The following is a 19082-nucleotide window of genomic DNA, read 5'->3' as shown; positions in this document are numbered from 1 at the left end:
TCTCTGTTCATTAGTCCCATATGCCCTACTCCTGAACGGTTTTTGTTAACAAAGCATTATCTCTACATTTCTTGTCATGGAGGAACAAGAAAATAAAAAAGATATTCTCCGTTATTTGAAATTCTGCCATGTTATCTACTGGCTACACAAAACTTGTCTTGAACTGGGAACAATTACTAGTGCTTGAAGGTCTGAAATCAATTATTTCAGACTGATGATTCAAGCACAGAGAATACCAACACCACATGGACACTGTATCCTGACTTGCTGTATGTAGAATTCAGTTTTCTTAATATACACAGCATTGTGCGTTTACAACTCCAGAATCAAGGTTTTGCAAAAATCTTAGGGTACCTTTAAATCAAAATGACATACAGAGAATATTCACAGTCTAAAGGTACAGCCCATAAAAGAAAGGAGTCTTCTTTCATTAATTTTTTCCTTTTTGTCTCTTTTCTTTACCCTGCTATCCCAGATCTAAGTCCTCATGTCCACTTCAGACTCACCTACATCTTTTCTTCCCTGGTGCAATTAATTTTGAGTATGGTACTTAATCCCCACATGCATAGCTAAGCAACACTTATTTTAGTTGTATATGAGACACGGTTCATTTACACCTTAGTCATCTAATCAATCAACATATGACAATAGGAAAATTGTCAAAACCAATTTACTTTAATCCAGATGCATTCTAATTCTTAAATTAAATAGATTAATAGGTAAACTACTTATGAGTTACTTGTGCTAAAAGACCCATCAAATTCTCATAAGGAATATTCAAAATTTAAAGTACAAAGTATCAAGAAAACCCAAAGTATATGTGTATATATGAAAAGGTCAATGCTACAGTGCTCAAGGTAACAGTGTTTAGAATGAGACTGTCTGTCTATTTAGCAAATCTAAAGAGTTATTACTTTTGTCAGAGAAAAAAAACAAACCAAAGTTTGCTTAAAATAAGACATCTCTATAATGCATGTTATTATAGGCTAACTTGAATTAGCTGATAATATAATAGTAATATCTTATCCTTTAGTTCACTGTTGAACACCCATAATTTAGTTATATGATGGGATAGTTCTTCCACTATATGCCTTTCTTGAATACTTGAAATGAGATTCATAACACAGAATGAAAGATTTACCACACATTTTTAATGTCGTAGGCAAGTCCATCATAAAACTCCAGACTTGTCAAAAACATAGTGATGTTGGAAGTTGAGTGACAGGAAGATAATAAAAATTAGCACCTCCTTCTCCAGTCATTGCAGCTTTTATGTTTTTGTCCACTAAACCTCATTTGTCAATGTCATTCTCACCCAACAAAGAAACTCTCCAGTCTTTTAGCATTAGAAATAATTAGGATCATCTTCTAGTCAGACTCAGCCGTAATCACTACCTAACCCAGCTCTTCCTTTTTAGATTTCCACCCTGTTATAGGCTGTCTTTATGAAAAAGATGAGAATATAATTTCTGCCTTCTGAATAACAAGAGATGCAACTTGTATCCATGGTTTCTGTTTCCCATGTATTTAATTAAAGCTGGTAGATTACAGAATATTTTCTAAAGGATGCTTCTGAGTCAAGATGATTCATTTATATTAATGATGCTGAGTATGATAATGGCCAAATGTTCTAAAATATTTATTAACTATCTCCTCACAGAATATATATCATGTTTCCCAGCTAATTTTCATGGAAATTCAATATTTTACTTAAATACATATACGTAATGCTACAGTAAACAGAAAGGAAAGTTACATACACAGTACTTGGAAATTAGAAATAAGAAATGGTGCACAGGCCCCACATTGCTGTATAGACTTCAATATTCCTTTGAACCTTCTTTTACTGGTAGGATTAACTGCTTCACTTCCAAAGAGAAAAGAGGCTGGGCTAACAGGAAGTTCTGAGGCACTGGAATATTTCTTACAATCACAATAGTGTGTGTGTGTGTGTGTCTCAGCATTGTAAACGAAGATTTGGGAAGGGCTCTCCCCACATGGGTGTGCCCTTCCAGCCTGCGCAATAGTAACTATAAAAGACTAAGTAATCTTTTTAAACCTTGGGAACAAAGTTCATATCATCAAAACTTGGACTATATTAAACGGGGAAATTTAAAGAGGTAATTTTAATCACTGCAGGCAAGGAGTGTTCCTCAGAGGAGTTAAAAAGACCTTAATTGGATTATTCCTAGTACAGCCTACTGAGAGGAACAGTAAGAGCCTGTGAGAGTTGCTCACTGAGAAGTTCTGAATCATTACAGCTATGAAAAGAAGAAAACATATATTAAAAATAATTTAAAAACAAGAAAGAAAAAAGATTAGGAGGCACACAGGAAAGGAGACATGAACATCATTTCAGCTGGATATTGAATAAGAAAGATAGCTTTGCTCACTGCTCAGTATGTACAGAAATTGGATTCCATTTAAATTGAGGGGGAAAAAAAATCCCAAATCTCAAACTCTGCATGAAAGCAAGCAGAGCTACCAACAGTAGCATCACAGTCCTGAAGCCCACAGCTTGGAGGCAGTGTGCCTGCTGGCCGCTGAGCACAGGACTCTGGAATCAGAGCCCTAAGCAGGACCAGCAAGAGCAGAAACCACAGTCCTGCTAGGAAAGCTGATTTATTGCAGGAAACCTGTCCAGAACTCACTGAACAGCTGAAACTGGAATCAAATTATTTTATGGAAATGATTCAAATGACTACCATCCACTTTTTCCCCCACTATCGCTCAACATGTTTCTGGCACTGCACTAAGAAGAGAGAAATAGTATTAATTAGGTTTACAAGTTTCCAGCAGGACAATTAATAAATCTGAAGAATATAATATACTAGTAACGTACAGGTAATAAGGGAAAACATATCCATGACTCCTGGTCTTCCTTTAGTTTCTGTGTTGAACCATGGTCCATCTAGGAACAACTAGGATCTATTGATCATGTAAGAGAAGTTACAAGTTTACAGAAAATTTTCTCCATGGGAGCAACAGTGGACACTTCTGTCTTTCAGCCTGCCCCCCTTGATCTCCTTGTTTTCCCTATCCCTATCACTTGCTGTGTGCTGAAACCTGACAGCACCAGTCACTGTGGTGGTGAACAGCAAAGGATAATGGGAATGGAGCAGTATTAGGTGCTTCACAGGACTTTGCAAGGGCATTTTTCTCTTCAGCATAACTCTCATTGCATTTATCTATTTTCTGAGCACTTCCTTGCTTTATCAGCAATGTACAAATCACATGATGCAGGTGTCACCACATTTACTTTACTGTTAACAGCTTTTTAAGAAAACAAAGGAGAACTTTTATAGTGCCTTCTGGCTGTGTATGTTTAATCTCTTTTGAGATTTTTCCACTTCTACTCCAGGAACTCTTGAAGTATTTTATGAAGAACTTTTCTGTGCCTCTCAATTTCTTTAACAGACTAACCCTGAAGCCTCAAATCTCTGGTTTAAGTCTTACCTTTGAGGGTAAGTTGAATGGGCACAGATCTCGCAGTCAGATATCTGGATCAGAAATGTACTTCATTCATAGCTGACGCAGGACTGTAAGGCTATTTTTAGAAAAAGATTTTCTACCCAGTTATAATATTCCAAGTTCAGCAAACAATACTGTTTGTTTTTACTGAAGTGAACTCCGGTCTTATGCCCCTCGATGGCAATTAACTCCCAGTTTCCCCTCATCATATATCAAAAACTCAGTGGTAGTTAGGATCAGAGGAAGGACACTAGACAGCTCAGTAGGGACAGATGGACTCCAAAATGCCAACAATTTCCATGCCAGAGCGTGACACTTTAGAGCTTTGCTGCAGTTTCCATAGTAGCTGCAGCAACCACTGGACCAGAGCAACCAAAGAGGCCCAGGCAAGCAGAGAGACTGCTCAACTGCAAGTGGTGTGCCATAAGACTGCTTCTCAAGGCGAGCCTAGGGAGGGGATGGGCAATTGGCAGTGCTTGGCTGCAGCTTGAACAAAAGCACCCTTGGAGTGCAACCTGTTTTCCCTTTGAGGGAATGAAAAAGCAGCATCAGCTGTGATCCATCATGACACAGTCATCCTCCTTTCTTAATATCAGGGGGAACTTGTTCAAGCACTTTTTTTTTCTTCTTTTCACTATCTTGTTCCCACATGCCGGCCCCATAATTGTAACTGTCACCTGCGTGCAGTGTGGGGAGTGTTGCCTGGACACCAGCGAAGAGCAGCCCCGTGCCCTGGGGCTTGCTCAGCATAGCCAGCAAGTGTCTCTCAGAAAGATCAGGCAGCAAGATTAGTAACCTTGCATTTATTGGTCTTTAGGAGTAATTTTGTTTACACTTAGTTTACATGTGGGGACCAGAGAGAGACAAAGAGTAGGAATGAGGTGGTCTTTTCTCTTTTGGCAAATGAAATGGTATTTGAAAACATAAAAAAATTTTTGTCTGGTTATCAGTATCACTTCTTTTCTTTGTCTGTAGTAGATCCCACAGCCTACCAGTATTTCTCTGAGAATAAGAATATAGTTCCTGAACTAAGAAAATACAAATAATTCATTCAATACAATATTTTGAGTTATGAGAAACACAGCCCTATGAGGAATAAAATGTCACCTTAACTTTATTTAAGATTAAGTTGTTCTGAACCAAAAATGTCCGTGTCATTGCTAAGGTAAGAATTTTGTGCCTTGATTTATTTGCAACCAAACTACACAGAAGCAGGAGCTGAGATGACAAACCCAGGTGTATGGAAAAGCACAAGGACATACCTTAAGACAAATGAGAATTGAGATTCAGGGAACCTTCTTTCATGCTTAAAATAAAATTCTGAAGAAATTATAGTTTGTAAGTACAAAAATACCCCTACCTGGAACACACAGTGATGTGCAGTTACCTTATACCTGACCCACTTAAAGCTCATGAGGCTTTTACCTGTCAGCCTGAGATTTATCTGGGCAGCCAACTTCAGTGTCTCAGCACAAGCAAACACATCAAGGTGTAAGGCATTAGCTATTGCATGCATGACACACAGGAACAGTCATGTATGAAGTGAAGGCAGCTGGAGTCATTCCTGAAATGATGTTGCTGATCTCATTAAAGTAGTCAGACACAGGATGGAAGTGCTCTGTTCAACTCCAGTATTACCTTCAGGACATTCAAAATGCTATTCCACTTCCAATCATTCCCGAGTGCCTCTTCATCTTGTGTGCTGAGCACCAGATGCTCTGCAGGCAAGAAACAAAATGTCACTGCACAAGAAGAAGCTCTACAAAGCAATACTTCCATGAGAAATTCAGTTCTGTGTCCACCTAATATAAAATTAAAAAAAAAAAATTCTTAGGTGTTTGCTTTTGAAACTTTTCAGAGACAAGTACCTATTTTTCAGGAATGCAGCACCTGTGTTTAGGGTGACCTAGTATGTACTCCTGGATGTTTTTCTAGACCACCCGAAGTACCAAACAAGAGAAACACAGAAAGAAGCATATTCATTCTTTTGAACACTATCTACCCATCAGATATGAAATGTCCCCAGCTTAGAAGAGTCTTCCAGTCAAACTTTAAGTACAATCAGAATCTAGGTGGATATATATCACCTATTCAGATGAAAAAAAACTATGTCTTGTCAAGCCTGATTATTTGTGTTTCGACAATGAAGGAAGAGAAAGTACTTTTCTCAGTAGTTTCCAAATTTCAGTAACTGGCTGAATATCTGCCTCAAAATCTTCTTGAAAGCTAGTTATAGAATTTTTCCTGAGCAGTATCAGAGGGTGATGGACTATACATTTGAATGTACGTATTTACTTATCTGCACTCAAACATTCCTGTTAGTGTACATGAATATTTATGCTTAAGTTATCTTTGAAATGATCTCTTGCCTGACATTTGTTGCCACAGCTGTAATGAGGTATGAGTTTGACTGCTTCAGATTCTCATATGTATACATTCAGTGATACTTTCTTAAATGACACTGGTTTTCATACCATAGTACGTATGCAAGTACTACATATATGCAATTTGCATCTATCCATATGCAGGTAGCTGTATCTGAAAAGGCACTGTTGTGAATTCAGCACAAGAACTGTGACTTCTTAGTTATAAATAAACCTGTGTATTGGTCTATGAATACTCCTATCAATTGTTGTTTGTTTTTTTTTAATTTTCAGTTGATTTACTTAGTCACCACTAAAAGTTCATTATATGTTGCAGTCTAGATATTTTGCCTTTTTTTGTTTGTTTCTTTGTTTTTATCTTAGAAAGGGAATTGGTGAATTGGCTTACCACAAACAGCAAACCAGTTTTATGACCCTTTATTTACTCTTAAAGCAGCCTTGTATTGGGCCTTGTTAAATTTCATGATGTTCACATTGTCCAACTCCTCAAGCCTGTCAAGGTCCCTCTGAGTGGCATCCCTTCCCTCAAGTACATCAGTCATCTTGATGTTATCTACAGATTTGTTTCCCAATCCCACTATGTCATTAATAAAAAATAGTTACCAGAACTGGTCCCACTACAGAACCTTGAGAGACATCACTTGTTACTAAGCTTTATTTAGACATTGAGTCAATGATTGCGATGTTTTGGATGTTGGCATTCAGCCAATTCCTTATTCAACTCACAGTCCATCCATCAAACCCATATCTCTCCAATTAAGAGAAAAAGATGTTGTGTGAGATTATGTCAAAGATTTAACAGAGGTCAAAGTAGATGAATGATTTTGTTGCAATGAAAGACAATGTCCTTTTATGATTTTGTTTATCCCTCCATTGGTTCATTGTTATGTATCTGTTTCTCTCAGTTTATTGAGATACCTATGTAAAGTTGTAATGGGAAAAAAAACCCCAAACCACAAAGAATGTATATTAGTATATAATCAAAAAATGATCCTGCTTACAAAGTGTGTCCAAAGCAGACACTTGACTGAGATTTAATAGTTCCACTACAAGTATCAACATTTACAGAAAGAGGTGTAGTTTCACTGAATTTGGCAGTACTCACTGACATGATCCAGCTCTTGCTGCCAGGTGATCAGTTCATGCGTGTCTCTTCGCCTAATGAACAAAACAAACTGTCTGAAAAGGTTACTCTCAGAACTGAAACTATTCTCACATTTGTCTGCAGATCTTGTAACACTAGCATTTAGTTAACTCATGGCTGAAGTGTTTCTTTAAGCTCAGTAATTCTCATCTTCATACAGGTAATCCTATTACCTTTATTGGGAGTGCTCAACTACTGTGTTAAAGTTAAGAATAGTATTATATTTAGCCTGTGTGCTACACCTCAGAATTAGGTGCCTCAGTTCTCCTCAGCATTATGTGAATTTTGTATCAAAGCAAATACACTTCTGTAGACAGTGTTTCAATGACATGATCTAATAAGAGTCTGCAGAGAAATAAGCATTAGAGTCAAAACTTTAGGTTGGAAATCACGCTATCATGATGCAAGGACAGTTTATTTCTGTATGCCTTGTGGTCCTTTTTCTGGGAAAAAAAAGAAAAAAAAAACCTTGAAGATTTTATTATGCAATTTTTAATAATCTTTAAAAGCCATGAAGTGAAATGAAAACCAAGTAAAATAATGTTTCTCGTTGTGTAGAAAATGGGCAACTACAGTGGTAAAAAAAATTAATAAACCCATATGTTGAAATATAAAAAGGGACACACATCTGGATTGGAATTCACCAGGTCAGGAACTAGCTGTCTTCTAGAACACATATTAAATTGTTGCTTTAATTGAAGTCACCCAAAGCAGGTACTGTCTCAGTTATGAGTAACTAGGGAATATTATTTAAGTTATGTAGTTCATTAACTTGGTAAGATTGAATTGTTTAATAAAAATAACACTTTCAGCTCTTTCTATGATTCCTTGAATTTCCCTGTGCATTGTATCTTTTTATAAAACAAACTGAAGAGTGTTTCACATTCATCAAATGTGAAACACTCTTGCCTCTTCCCTTTTATAATGAGAGTAAATGTTTTATTTATAGGATGAGTAAGAAGGCACAAATAAGATGATTAAATTTTTGCCTTTAGGAAAATATTCAGAACTCTAAGAAAAAGGTTTGTTTCTACATAGTGTTAAACAAACTGGTCTTGAATAAGTTAATGATTGTTTAAAACATTATGAGTTTCAGTTTATTATAATGATAATAAATGTGCATTTTAAATTATCAGTATCTGTAATACAGAGTTTGTTTTAGGTACGAAAACTCTCTTTTCTGTGTCGCAAGTCAGTAATTAAGTTTTCAAAGGAATTCTTCTAAGTCACATCAGTGACTCAAGATCTTTCTTGTGGTTGTTCATATATTAAAACAAAGGCTACTGTAATGCAAAAAAATAACTATATGTTGAAGTGAGAAGTGTTCAAAACAAAACCCCTCACATCAAGAATGAAAAACATCTCTCAGCTACCTCAGAGCAGTCTGAACAAAAAATTCTTACCTGTAGAAAATGAAAGAGTGTTATGTAGTCCTTGCACTTGCCAATAACTCTGTGGCCTAGTCAAAATTCCCAGGTGTTTGGGTGTGTCCATCACACCACATTTTTCACAAAGGACAAGTTTGCATCTTTTGCTGCTAAGAGAAATACATTCTACTGTTGCTCACTTTGCTTTAAAACTGATGTGTCTTCCTCAGTGATGATTCACATCAATATGAAAGGACTCTAGTGCCATTAGTCTTAGCAGAGGATCACAAACACTTAAGTCCTTCAAATTTTTCATTCTGAAAGTGATAGTGGAGGGAGCAAAATCAGAAAAGGATAGTTTTTGCTTTTGAATTCTCAGAAGGCCTTAAAAGAAGGAAACTTTGTTCCATTTTTCTGTTGGAATAAAAAGACAGAAAAATATCTCGGGGACCACCTGATGCTGACTTTGGATTATCATGGAATATTTTTACAGCCATAAAATCTGTAAGTATTACAGTAATCTAATGCATAGTAGCAATTTGCAGGTTGCTAATAATTGTGCAACAACAAAAATCATCCTTGTCTCACTGAAAACAACCATGTAACATGGGACAATTATTACCATGGGGTCTATTGAAATACATTAAAAAGTAGAGTGTGAAGTCTCTAAGTATTTGATTTCTTTCCTTATTAGGGGAAGTTAGCACAAATGTCAAAGACATTTCTGAGGAAGTATTTGAATTTAGTCTTTCTGACATGTAAAACCATACTCTTGCCCTGTGATAAACTTTTAGTGCTGCTAGTACTGCCACATCATACAAAGCAAGCCTAAAAATCTGCTTTTGTGAAGTGGCTAAAAAGACAATAAATACAGCCCAGGTGTGTTCTCAGATCTCATCTACCCAAAAATGGTCTTGGCAAATATCTTCAGAAGCCTAAATCAGCCCTTTAGTCTTCTGCCTGCTCTGATTAGTCCCTGGGAAGTATGTTCATCTGGAAGAAAATTCAAAGAACTCTAACATAGAAGAGCCCTAAGGTGACCTTCTAGAAGAGGTAAAAACTTTACATTGACATTGAAGTGAGTCATGGAAAACTCACCAGCTAACCTACAAGGCTAAGTTCAGTTTTATCAGTGGCATGAATATCTTCAAACTTTTATTCATTCATTGTCACAGATACAATAATTCTGCAAGTGGGGATATATTGTCATCGACTTGCTATCACCTGCAGTCTGATGTACATTTCTATTATTCTGCTTGGTGCTGAAGGGATGGAAGTACCTCCTAGAGTCTTGGCCATATGAGCACCCTTGTTATCAGAAGCAACATGAAATCAGTGGTAGAAGTGGCAGAAAATTTTAGCAAAAGAAAATAACCTCATTATGTCTGTTTCTTGAAATGGTTGACAGTCTTTACAGCTCTTCATACATACTAGAGCACTGTTTAGATGTATTTATTTTAAGGAACCATAAACCAATATTGGCTTATTAACTCATCAAATATAATTAATGCATTCCTTCATTTTCAGAGTATTTTATTAAAAATATTACAGCTATTCTAATCTTCTCAGTAAAGCAGACAAACTGGCTAGTGTAGCTAGCTTCAGAGATCTGCCAGAACAGAGGCCATCATATTTTACAATGCCAAGCTGGATTCAGCTGTGGTCAGTGATAGCTCATTTTTCCTATTCATTGCTGACTACTTTTTCTCTTTCAATAGGATATAGTCTTTTTACAGTATTACTGAAGTCTAATATTTAAGTATTTCATGACTGGACTATGTAGATCTAATAGCTTATGCTGCGGTGGGTGAGTTAAGAGAGTCTTTGGTACTCTCTGTGCCTCTCATTACCATTTCTAAGTGCTCAACACAGCCTGGAACTGCAGAGCAGTATGATACTGAGCCATGCTGCCTTTTGATCACTATTTGGACTCTCACTGTGTTCATTGTCTGAGCGTGACTCTCTTTTCAAGGAGTGATTTATCATTGCTGCCTTCTCACACAGGAAGATGTGCAGCAGCCACCTTAGTCAGGCTTAAGCTATTCAGAGAGATCCTTTGACTCTGAAGAGATGTAGGAAAGGGATACAAAATCTCTGATGTAGTATATATGCAGTTTTTGTTCTTTTTTTGAATTACACAGACTTGGGAAAAGTTGGAAAAGCAAAATGTCTGATCTAGATTGTCCCATTTGTATAGGAATTTTCAGTGTTCTGTAGAACACATTGACTGGTATTATCAAGATTTGCTCTTGTATTGATTTCATACATGAAAAATGTAATTTAGCATAAAACCGGGTCAAAAACCAAACAAACCAAACACCCCAAACTAGTCTCTCACTTTTTTCTTGAGTAAAGTGCCTCCTTAAAAAATGTTTTCCTAAGAAATGTACCTTAAATGGAATTAAACTCTGCAAAGTTCCTGCTTAGAACAGCAGGATTTTCAGGTATACGGGAGTGTTAATTTAAAGACTTATTGCAAAATTGTATTGCTTTCATGCATGGTGAAACCATAGTGTATTTGCAATGACCCATGAGATAACAAGTTTATGCGGCAGTTAAAATATCCTTACAATAAATAAAATAATTGGAAACCCCAGTGCTGGCAAAAAAAATTACAATCATATAATATCAGATTTAAATGAAATGGAACCCACTTACTCAGCATTGTCACAGGTTTGGCCTAGCTTCTTACCAAACCTGGACTGCCCTCTCCCTCCCCCTTGAGTCCCCGTAGCAAAGGGAAAAAAAACCTGAAAAAAACTGAAAAGAGAAGAACTCAAAAGAAACTGAACTGAATTAAAAAGGAATTATATTTTCCTGACATTTGCAAACACATATATACAATGTGTACACACCACGTGGGACCCCACCCCCAGGGAAAAGGGAGAAGGGAAAAAAAGGGAAAAAACAAACCAAACAACTGGTTGACCAGAAAAGAGGAAGAAACAAAACCAAACCTAAATAAATGAAACAGACAAATGCAATTAAAGGAGAACAAGCATGAAATGATCTCACCCACATCCCAGGCCAGGAACACCACAAGAACAGAACAGACCATCCAGGCTTCTCCCACACCCAGCTCCCCAGAAGAAGGAAAACACTAAACTCCTCCTCTGTTATGTGGAAAACACGTGTGGAATACTTGTGATGTCTGCTTCCTTAGTTACACCTAGTTACTGAGGAAGCCATGGATCAAAACCATTACATTCTCCACCCTTTATTCCACACTGGTTTTTCTATGCAATCTTTATATTTTTGCATTCGCTTATATCCCACACATATATACATATATATATAGTCCATATGCGGTCTTCTGAGGCAGATGTCTTGTCATCAAGGATCAACACCAGCATTAATTTAGCTTGGGTCCTCTGACTTTTGGTTAAAGTCACAGTTCCAAGTTCAGGACTGGTTCACAGATTAGGGCTGCTTTATCATTGGACATTATGGGATACCAGCATCAACTTTGTCCGAGTCTCTCTCATCCGGTGTCTGGTTTCCTGCAAGGCACAACTCAAAGCACATAATTAGTTTTTCTCCAAGGCTAAATTGCCTTGGGGCACACACTGGATTTTGCTATCCTTTTTCATTACCCACCAGGTGTTTCCGAACCCTTGGGCAAAAACAATCCCATGAATGGGTTTGTCTTGGCCCGAGGGAGGAGTAATCTAAACAGATTTCCTTAGCATGCTTCTTAGGTGAACTGCTGGAACTTTGTCTCCATCTACCGTGTGGAGGGATTCTGCTTGGGCAGGACCAGCTCGATTGATGGAGCCTCTAGTATTAACTAACTAGGTGGCCTTGGCTAAATGCTTATCCCAGTTTTTGAAAGTTCTTCTACCCAGTGCCTTCAGGGTTGTTTTTAATAGTCCATTGCACCTTTCAACCTTTCCAGCAGCAGGTGCATGATATGGAATGTGATATACCCATTCGATACCATGCTCTCGTGCCCAAGTGGCCACTAGATTGTTCTTGAAATGAGTCCCATTATCTGACTCAATGCGATCTGGAGTGCCGTGCCTCCACAGGACCTGCTTCTCAAGGCCCAAGATAGTATTCCGGGCTGTTGCATGTGGTACCGAATATGTCTCTAACCACCCAGTGGTCGCTTCAACCATGGTAAGCACATAGCGCTTACCTTGGCTAGTCTGTGGCAGTGTGATGTAGTCAACCTGCCAGGCCTCTCCGTATTTATACTTGTCCCAGCGTCCACCATACCAAAGGGGCTTCAATCTTTTTGCCTGCTTAATGGCAGCACAGGTTTCACAATCGCGGATAACTTGGGAAATAATGTCCATGGTTACATCCACCTCTCGGTCCCGTGCCTATTTATAGGTTGCATCTCGGCCTTGATGGTCTGAAGTATCATGGGCCCATCGAGCTAGGAACAATTCTCCTTTTTGCTGCCAATCTAGGTCTACTTGTGACACCTTGATCTGTGCAGCTCGGTCTGCCTGTCTGTTATTATCATGTTCTTCATTAGCTTGACCTTTGGGCACATGGGCATCCACATGGCGGACTCTCACATTCAATTTCTTTACTCTGGCAGCAATGTCTTGTCACAGATCTGCCGCCCAGATGGGTTTCCTTCTACGCTTTCGATTCATTTTCTTCCACCGGTCTAGCCATCTCCATAGACCATTCGCTATCATCTATGAGTCGGTGTACAAGTAGAGCTTTGGCCATCCTTTTCTTTCTGCAATGTCTAGGGCCAATTGGACAGCTTTCAGTTCTGCAAATTGGCTCGATTCGCCTTTCCCCTCGGTGGCTTCTGCCACCCGTCGGGTGGGACTCTACACAGCTGCTTTCCACTTGCGGCTCTTCCCTACGATACGGCAAGACCTATCAGCAAAAAGGGCATAGCGCGTCTCTTCATCTGGCAACTGATTATATGGTGGAGCTTCTTCAGTTCGACTCACTGACTCTTCCTTTTCTTCATCTGCCAGGCTGAAGTTCTCACCTTCAGGCCAATTGGTTATGATTTCTAATATCTCAGGGCAATTCGAGCTCCCAAGTCGAACACGTTGTGTAATCAAAGCAATCCACTTGCTCCACGTGGCATCGGTGGCATGATGTGTAGAGGGCACTTTCTCTTTAAACATCCAGCTTAACACCGGTAGTTGAGGTGTCAGGAAAAGCTGGGCTTCAGTACCAATTACTTCTGAGGCTGCTCGTATGCTTTCATATGCCGCTAGGATTTCCTTCTCTATAGGGGTGTAATTGGCTTCAGAGCTTTTGTAGCTTTGGCTCTAGAAACCAAGTGGTAGCCCTCATGTTTCGCCAGGCACTTTTTGCCAGAGGCTCCAGGAGGGACTTTTATCTTTAGCTGTAAAGTACATTCTTTACATCTGGTCTTGTTCTGACAGGTCCCAGAGCCACAGCATATGCGATTTCTTGCTTGATCTGCTTGAAAGCCTGTTGTTGTTCAGGACCCCACTGGAAACTGTTCTTTTTATGGGTCACAAAATAGAGAGGGCTCACAATCTGGCTGTACTCGGGAATGTGCATTCGCCAGAAGCCTATGGCTCCCAGAAAAGCTTGAGTCTCTTTCTTGTTAGTCGGTGGAGCCATTGCTACAATCTTATTGATGATGTTGGTTGGAATCTGGCGACGTCCATCTTGCCATTTCACCCCTAGGAACTGAATCTCTCTGGCAGGTCCTTTCACCGTGCTCTTTTTGATGGCAAAACCAGCTTTGAGGAGAATCTGAATAATCTTTTGTCCTTTTTCAAAGACTTCTTCTGCTGTATTTCCTCATACAATGACATTATTAATATACTGGATGTGTTCTGGGGCCTCACCCTTCTCCAATGTGGCCTGGATCAGCCCATGACAGATGGTAGGACTGTGTTTCCACCCCTGAGGCAATCAGTTCTAGGTGTACTGCACGCCCCTCCAGGTGAAAGCAAACTGTGGCCTGCACTCTGCTGCCAAGGGAATGGAGAAGAACGCATTAGCAATGTCAATAGTGGCGTACCACTTTGCTGCTTTGGACTCTAACTCATACTGGAGCTCCAACATATCTGGCACAGCAGCACTCAGCGGTGGCGTAACTTCATTCAGGCCACGGTAGTCCACAGTCAGTCTCTATTCTCCATCTGATTTACATACAGGCCAGATAGGGCTATTGAAGGGTGAGTGTGTTTTGCTGACCACCCCTTGACTTTCCAGCTTCCTGATCATCTTGTGGATGGGGATCACAGCATCTCGGTTCGTATGATACTGTTGCCTATGTACAGTTGTAGTGGCCATCGGTACTTCTTGATCTTTGACTCAGAGTAATCCCACAGCAGAAGGGTCTTCTGAGAGGCCAGGAAGAGCAGACAACTGTTTGGACTTCTCTCCAATCACTGTGGCTACACCAAAAGCCCATCAGTACCCCTTTGGGTCCTTGAAGTAACCCCTTTTTAAATAGTCCATGCCAAGAATGCAAGGGGCTTCTGGCCCTGTCACAATGGAATGCTTTTCCCATTGGTCTCCTGTCAAACTCATGTCGGCCTCTACCACTGATAAGTCTTGAGACTCTCCGATTACTCCAGAAATAGAAACAGTCTCTGTACTCTCATGTTCCGATGGCATTAATGTACATTGAGTACCAGTATCTACCAAAGCTTGGTATTTCTGAGGATCCGATGTGCCAGGCCATCGAACTCACACAGCCCAATAAACCCGATTGTCATCCTGGTCTCTCTTCTCCTCCTGGCAGGAGGCAGGGCCCCTCTATTGTTGCTCCTGGTTGGAGTATTCTCCATCTGACTTGAGCAATGTTCTGTCAGAGGCTCCTCCATCAGAGTTGAGGGAGTTGTTTCTTTTGCGTCTCGGAGATCTATGTTTCTTTTCCGGGGTCTTTGCTTCAACTATGTGGACAGCTTTCTTACTAGCTAATTCTGTTTTAATTCTTGCAATCGGGCTTCAAGTTTAGAGGTGGGTTCACCGTGCCATTTCTTCATGTTTTCCCCTAGTTTACGTAGAACAGTCCACATGATACTACGCTCACTCTGTGTCTTACTCCTGGGGCTTCCAGTTTTCCCACATGCCGCATGAGGTGACCGAGAACAAGAACGGGAATGAGAACGAGAACGAGACCCTTCTTTGTGACCCTTATTATCATTGCTTTTAGGGTCTTCTTCGTACTCAGAGCGTTCAGTACTTCTCTCTACCCCTTCCTCACTGTAGATGGGACGACGCCAGAGTTTGGAGAGGTCTCCCATGGCTTCCGATATTCTCCGTATCCATTGACACATTTTATCCACTTCTACCTCGTTTGCGCTCGGAGTATATCCGGATATCATACTAAACATGTAGGGTGTAGGGGCACCTTTCATCACCTTATCCCACATTGACCATGTGCATATAACCTGCTCTGGGACGAAGATGTCATAATAATCTGGATCAGAATATATGATCTCCAGCATGGCCAATTTCCGCAGATACTGGATGCCTTCTTCTGGGGTGTTCCACTTTCTTGGAGCACTCATCAGATGCTCCTTCAGTGGGTATCTTTCCCTCACAGCACGGAGGATTCGGATCCAGAGACTGCATGCCGTCTCCTCCTTTCCCATTTCTTGTTCTATTTCACGATCTCAGGCCAGAGATCCCAATTGTTGTGCTTCGTGTCCCTCCAGTATATGACTTCTAGCCCCACTGTCCCAACATCGCACCAGCCAGGTGAGGATTCGTTCATCCGGCATCCGACTGTAATCCCTTCGTATATCCCGAATCTCCTTTGGGGTCAGTGATCATGTAATTTCACTTTCCCTCATTATTTCCTGTCCATCCCTCCCACATATAATTCTCTCCACTGTGTTTTCACTTTTCCGCTCTTCTGTGGAACATCTCTCACCTCCTTTCTGTCCCTCTCACGTGACGGTGGGGACTGATCACGCCCTGAGGACGAGCTTCGATGCTGTTCACTCTGGGGAAGTGGGCTTCTAAGTTGTCCACGCCACGGAGAGGGACTTTTACCTCGTTCAAGCCATGGGGAGAGACTCCTGGCTCATTTACGCCGTGGAGGGAGTGTATAATCTTTAAGATGCTGGGACAAGGGCCTTCCCCAATCATCTATTCCCACAAATGTGGGTCTGGTGTGGAGAGATGGACTCACACCTCCAAGGGAGGGTTGCGTCTGGAGAGGTAGAGATGGTTCTTCCTCAGGCTGACGGATACGTGTTGACTTCTTTGTTTCCTCTTTTGGGAACTTGCGTCTGTGTCCCAAGTACAACTCCTTGAGTGCCGCTTCTCTGCTCTCTTTTAGGTGCTCCGCCAGTCCCGTTGGGTGTGCCCCATCTCCTGTGACCGCTCCTTCCTCTCTAGCAGTTGCTCCTTCATCTGCTTCTTCTTCCTCTTCTTCTTCTTCACGTTCCACTTGCGGGGGTGGCTCTGTAAGTTTAATGGTCTCCTTCGTCCACGCCTTTTTCTTCTTTACTGGGGCAACAGTGATCCTTGGTGTTGTGGCTTGAGTTTGAGTTTCCACAAAGCGAACAAGAGCTGTGTCGGTTTCAGGCTGTGTCTGAGTCTCAGTAACAACACTGGTCTCATGCTGCGTTTGGACTCCGTCTCCAGTGGATAGGACGGGAACATCACTAGTTGTAGTAAGGACAGCATTGTCTTCCTGGTTTGTAGTTTGAGTCCCAGTTTCAGAGGCAGCATTATCTTCCTGCTGTGTTTGGGCTTCGTCTCCAGTGGATGGGACAGGGGCATCATGGGTCCTGGACAGTATATTTTCACTTCCAGTTTTGGCCTCAACCTTTTGGGAGTGGCCCATGGCCAATTGATAAGCACTAGCCAGGCCCCAACACAAAACAGTGACTCGCGTATACGAGTCCTCATAGGCAAAACACCCTTCTAATAAATGGTGGGCCAGCTCACTAGACTCACACACTTGTTCTGGTGTGAGCTTCCAATTAATGGGAAGTGCCAAACGCCTTAGCGCTATACCGAAATCCAACCAGGCCCCATCCCACCCAGGGACTGGCCTGTCCGAAGCCCCTTCCAAAGTTCCAGCAAGTTCCCTCAAGGCATGGCCTTTCTTAGATCTCAAACAGGAAAAGCAACAAGACACCACCATTCCTCCGTTGCTAAACAACAGTTTCATTATTTCCATAAATACTAATGCTGTCACAACACAATTAAAATAATAACTGGTACTGATTGTCACAATAGGAATCCCCTTTAACAGGCTGTTAATATCACATTGTAACAGGCCTTTAATGTCACCATTTAGTAGAGATTCACACGCGTGACATTCAACATCTGGACTTGGACGCGTCCTTATTGGCATTCCCAAAACAGGAACCAGTATTGCCAGCATTAGTATGTTAAAGGGCAGAATGACTCTTAAGAGGAGGCCTTTCACCGTAAGGGGCCATGGTGCTATGACACCTTCGAGGTCATGGTTAGAGCGACCTCTTCTGGTACCTCTCAGGTAATTGCTCAAATACGTGGACACCACTCTATTCATTATTTACTTTGTCCTGACTGCTCTGTCACCAAACAGAGACCTTATTTATATCAACAAGGTGCTCTTGACTGCCTTCCAGGTGGTTGTTTTGTAAACACGACTTCACCTGGACACTGTTCTATAAACAATAGATTATTTACACAACAAACCAAGGTCGTAAATCCCAGCGGTGGCTCCAATCAAATGTCGAAGGTTTGGCCTAGCTTCTTACCAAACCTGGACTGCCCTCTCCCTCCCCCTTGAGTCCCCGTAGCAAAGGGAAAAAAAACCTGAAAAAAACTGAAAAGAGAAGAACTCAAAAGAAACTGAACTGAATTAAAAAGGAATTATATTTTCCTGACATTTGCAAACACATATATACAATGTGTACACACCACGTGGGACCCCACCCCCAGGGAAAAGGGAGAAGGGAAAAAAAGGGAAAAAACAAACCAAACAACTGGTTGACCAGAAAAGAGGAAGAAACAAAACCAAACCTAAATAAATGAAACAGACAAATGCAATTAAAGGAGAACAAGCATGAAATGATCTCACCCACATCCCAGGCCAGGAATACCACAAGAACAGAACAGACCATCCAGGCTTCTCCCACACCCAGCTCCCCAGAAGAAGGAAAACACTAAACTCCTCCTCTGTTATGTGGAAAACACGTGTGGAATACTTGTGATGTCTCCTTCCTTAGTTACACCTAGTTACTGAGGAAGCCATGGATCAAAACCATTACAAGCATCAATTCCAGAAAATTCTCAGACTTGAACTGGTTTTGCACATAAGCAATAGCTCCCATTAACACCTCCAGGTACAGCTGACCAGAACAATATATAGAAAATTCTACCAACCTAATAGAGATTGAATATACAAATCCAGAAACAGAACACATTAGCTTAAAGATCTTGAGTTGAAACACACATGCATTCTTGGAAAATTCTGACATAAAGATTTTGACAGCTTGACAGTTGCAAAATAGTACTATAGAGAGACTTGTCATCTGTATTTAGGACGTTATCCTTTTGACTGAGGTGGTAAAAAGAATCCTGATTTCCTGAACATAGCACTCTCACACCACTGATGATGCCAGTTTGAACATTTCACAGAACAATTAAGTTACCGGTGTGGTCTCCCTGCAGAGCAGGGTCTTCATGTTCTGGCGCCAGCACACTGAAAAAGTGCCAGTAAAGAAGCTGCCAGGGATGTTTCAGAGGCATGGCTTTTGAAGGTTAAGATTGTTATGAATATGGAAATACATAGGTCATAGA

The 19082-nt window shown here is 40.6% G+C and overlaps 1 long non-coding RNA gene across 1 annotated transcript; it reads right to left on the bottom strand.

Annotated features, from left to right (window-relative positions):
• Positions 1-6973: 6973 nt before the first annotated feature.
• Positions 6974-12346, bottom strand: LOC139668337 (uncharacterized). The gene is made up of 3 exons (XR_011697034.1): positions 11025-12346; positions 8567-8683; positions 6974-7013 (listed from the first exon to the last, which is right to left on the bottom strand). It is a non-coding gene; the product is annotated as an uncharacterized lncRNA (long non-coding RNA).
• Positions 12347-19082: the final 6736 nt, after the last annotated feature.

Source organism: Pithys albifrons, chromosome 2, assembly GCF_047495875.1.
Source record: "Pithys albifrons albifrons isolate INPA30051 chromosome 2, PitAlb_v1, whole genome shotgun sequence".
Taxonomy (NCBI): Eukaryota; Metazoa; Chordata; class Aves; order Passeriformes; family Thamnophilidae; genus Pithys; species Pithys albifrons.
This window is presented reverse-complemented; position numbering and strand designations above follow the sequence as displayed.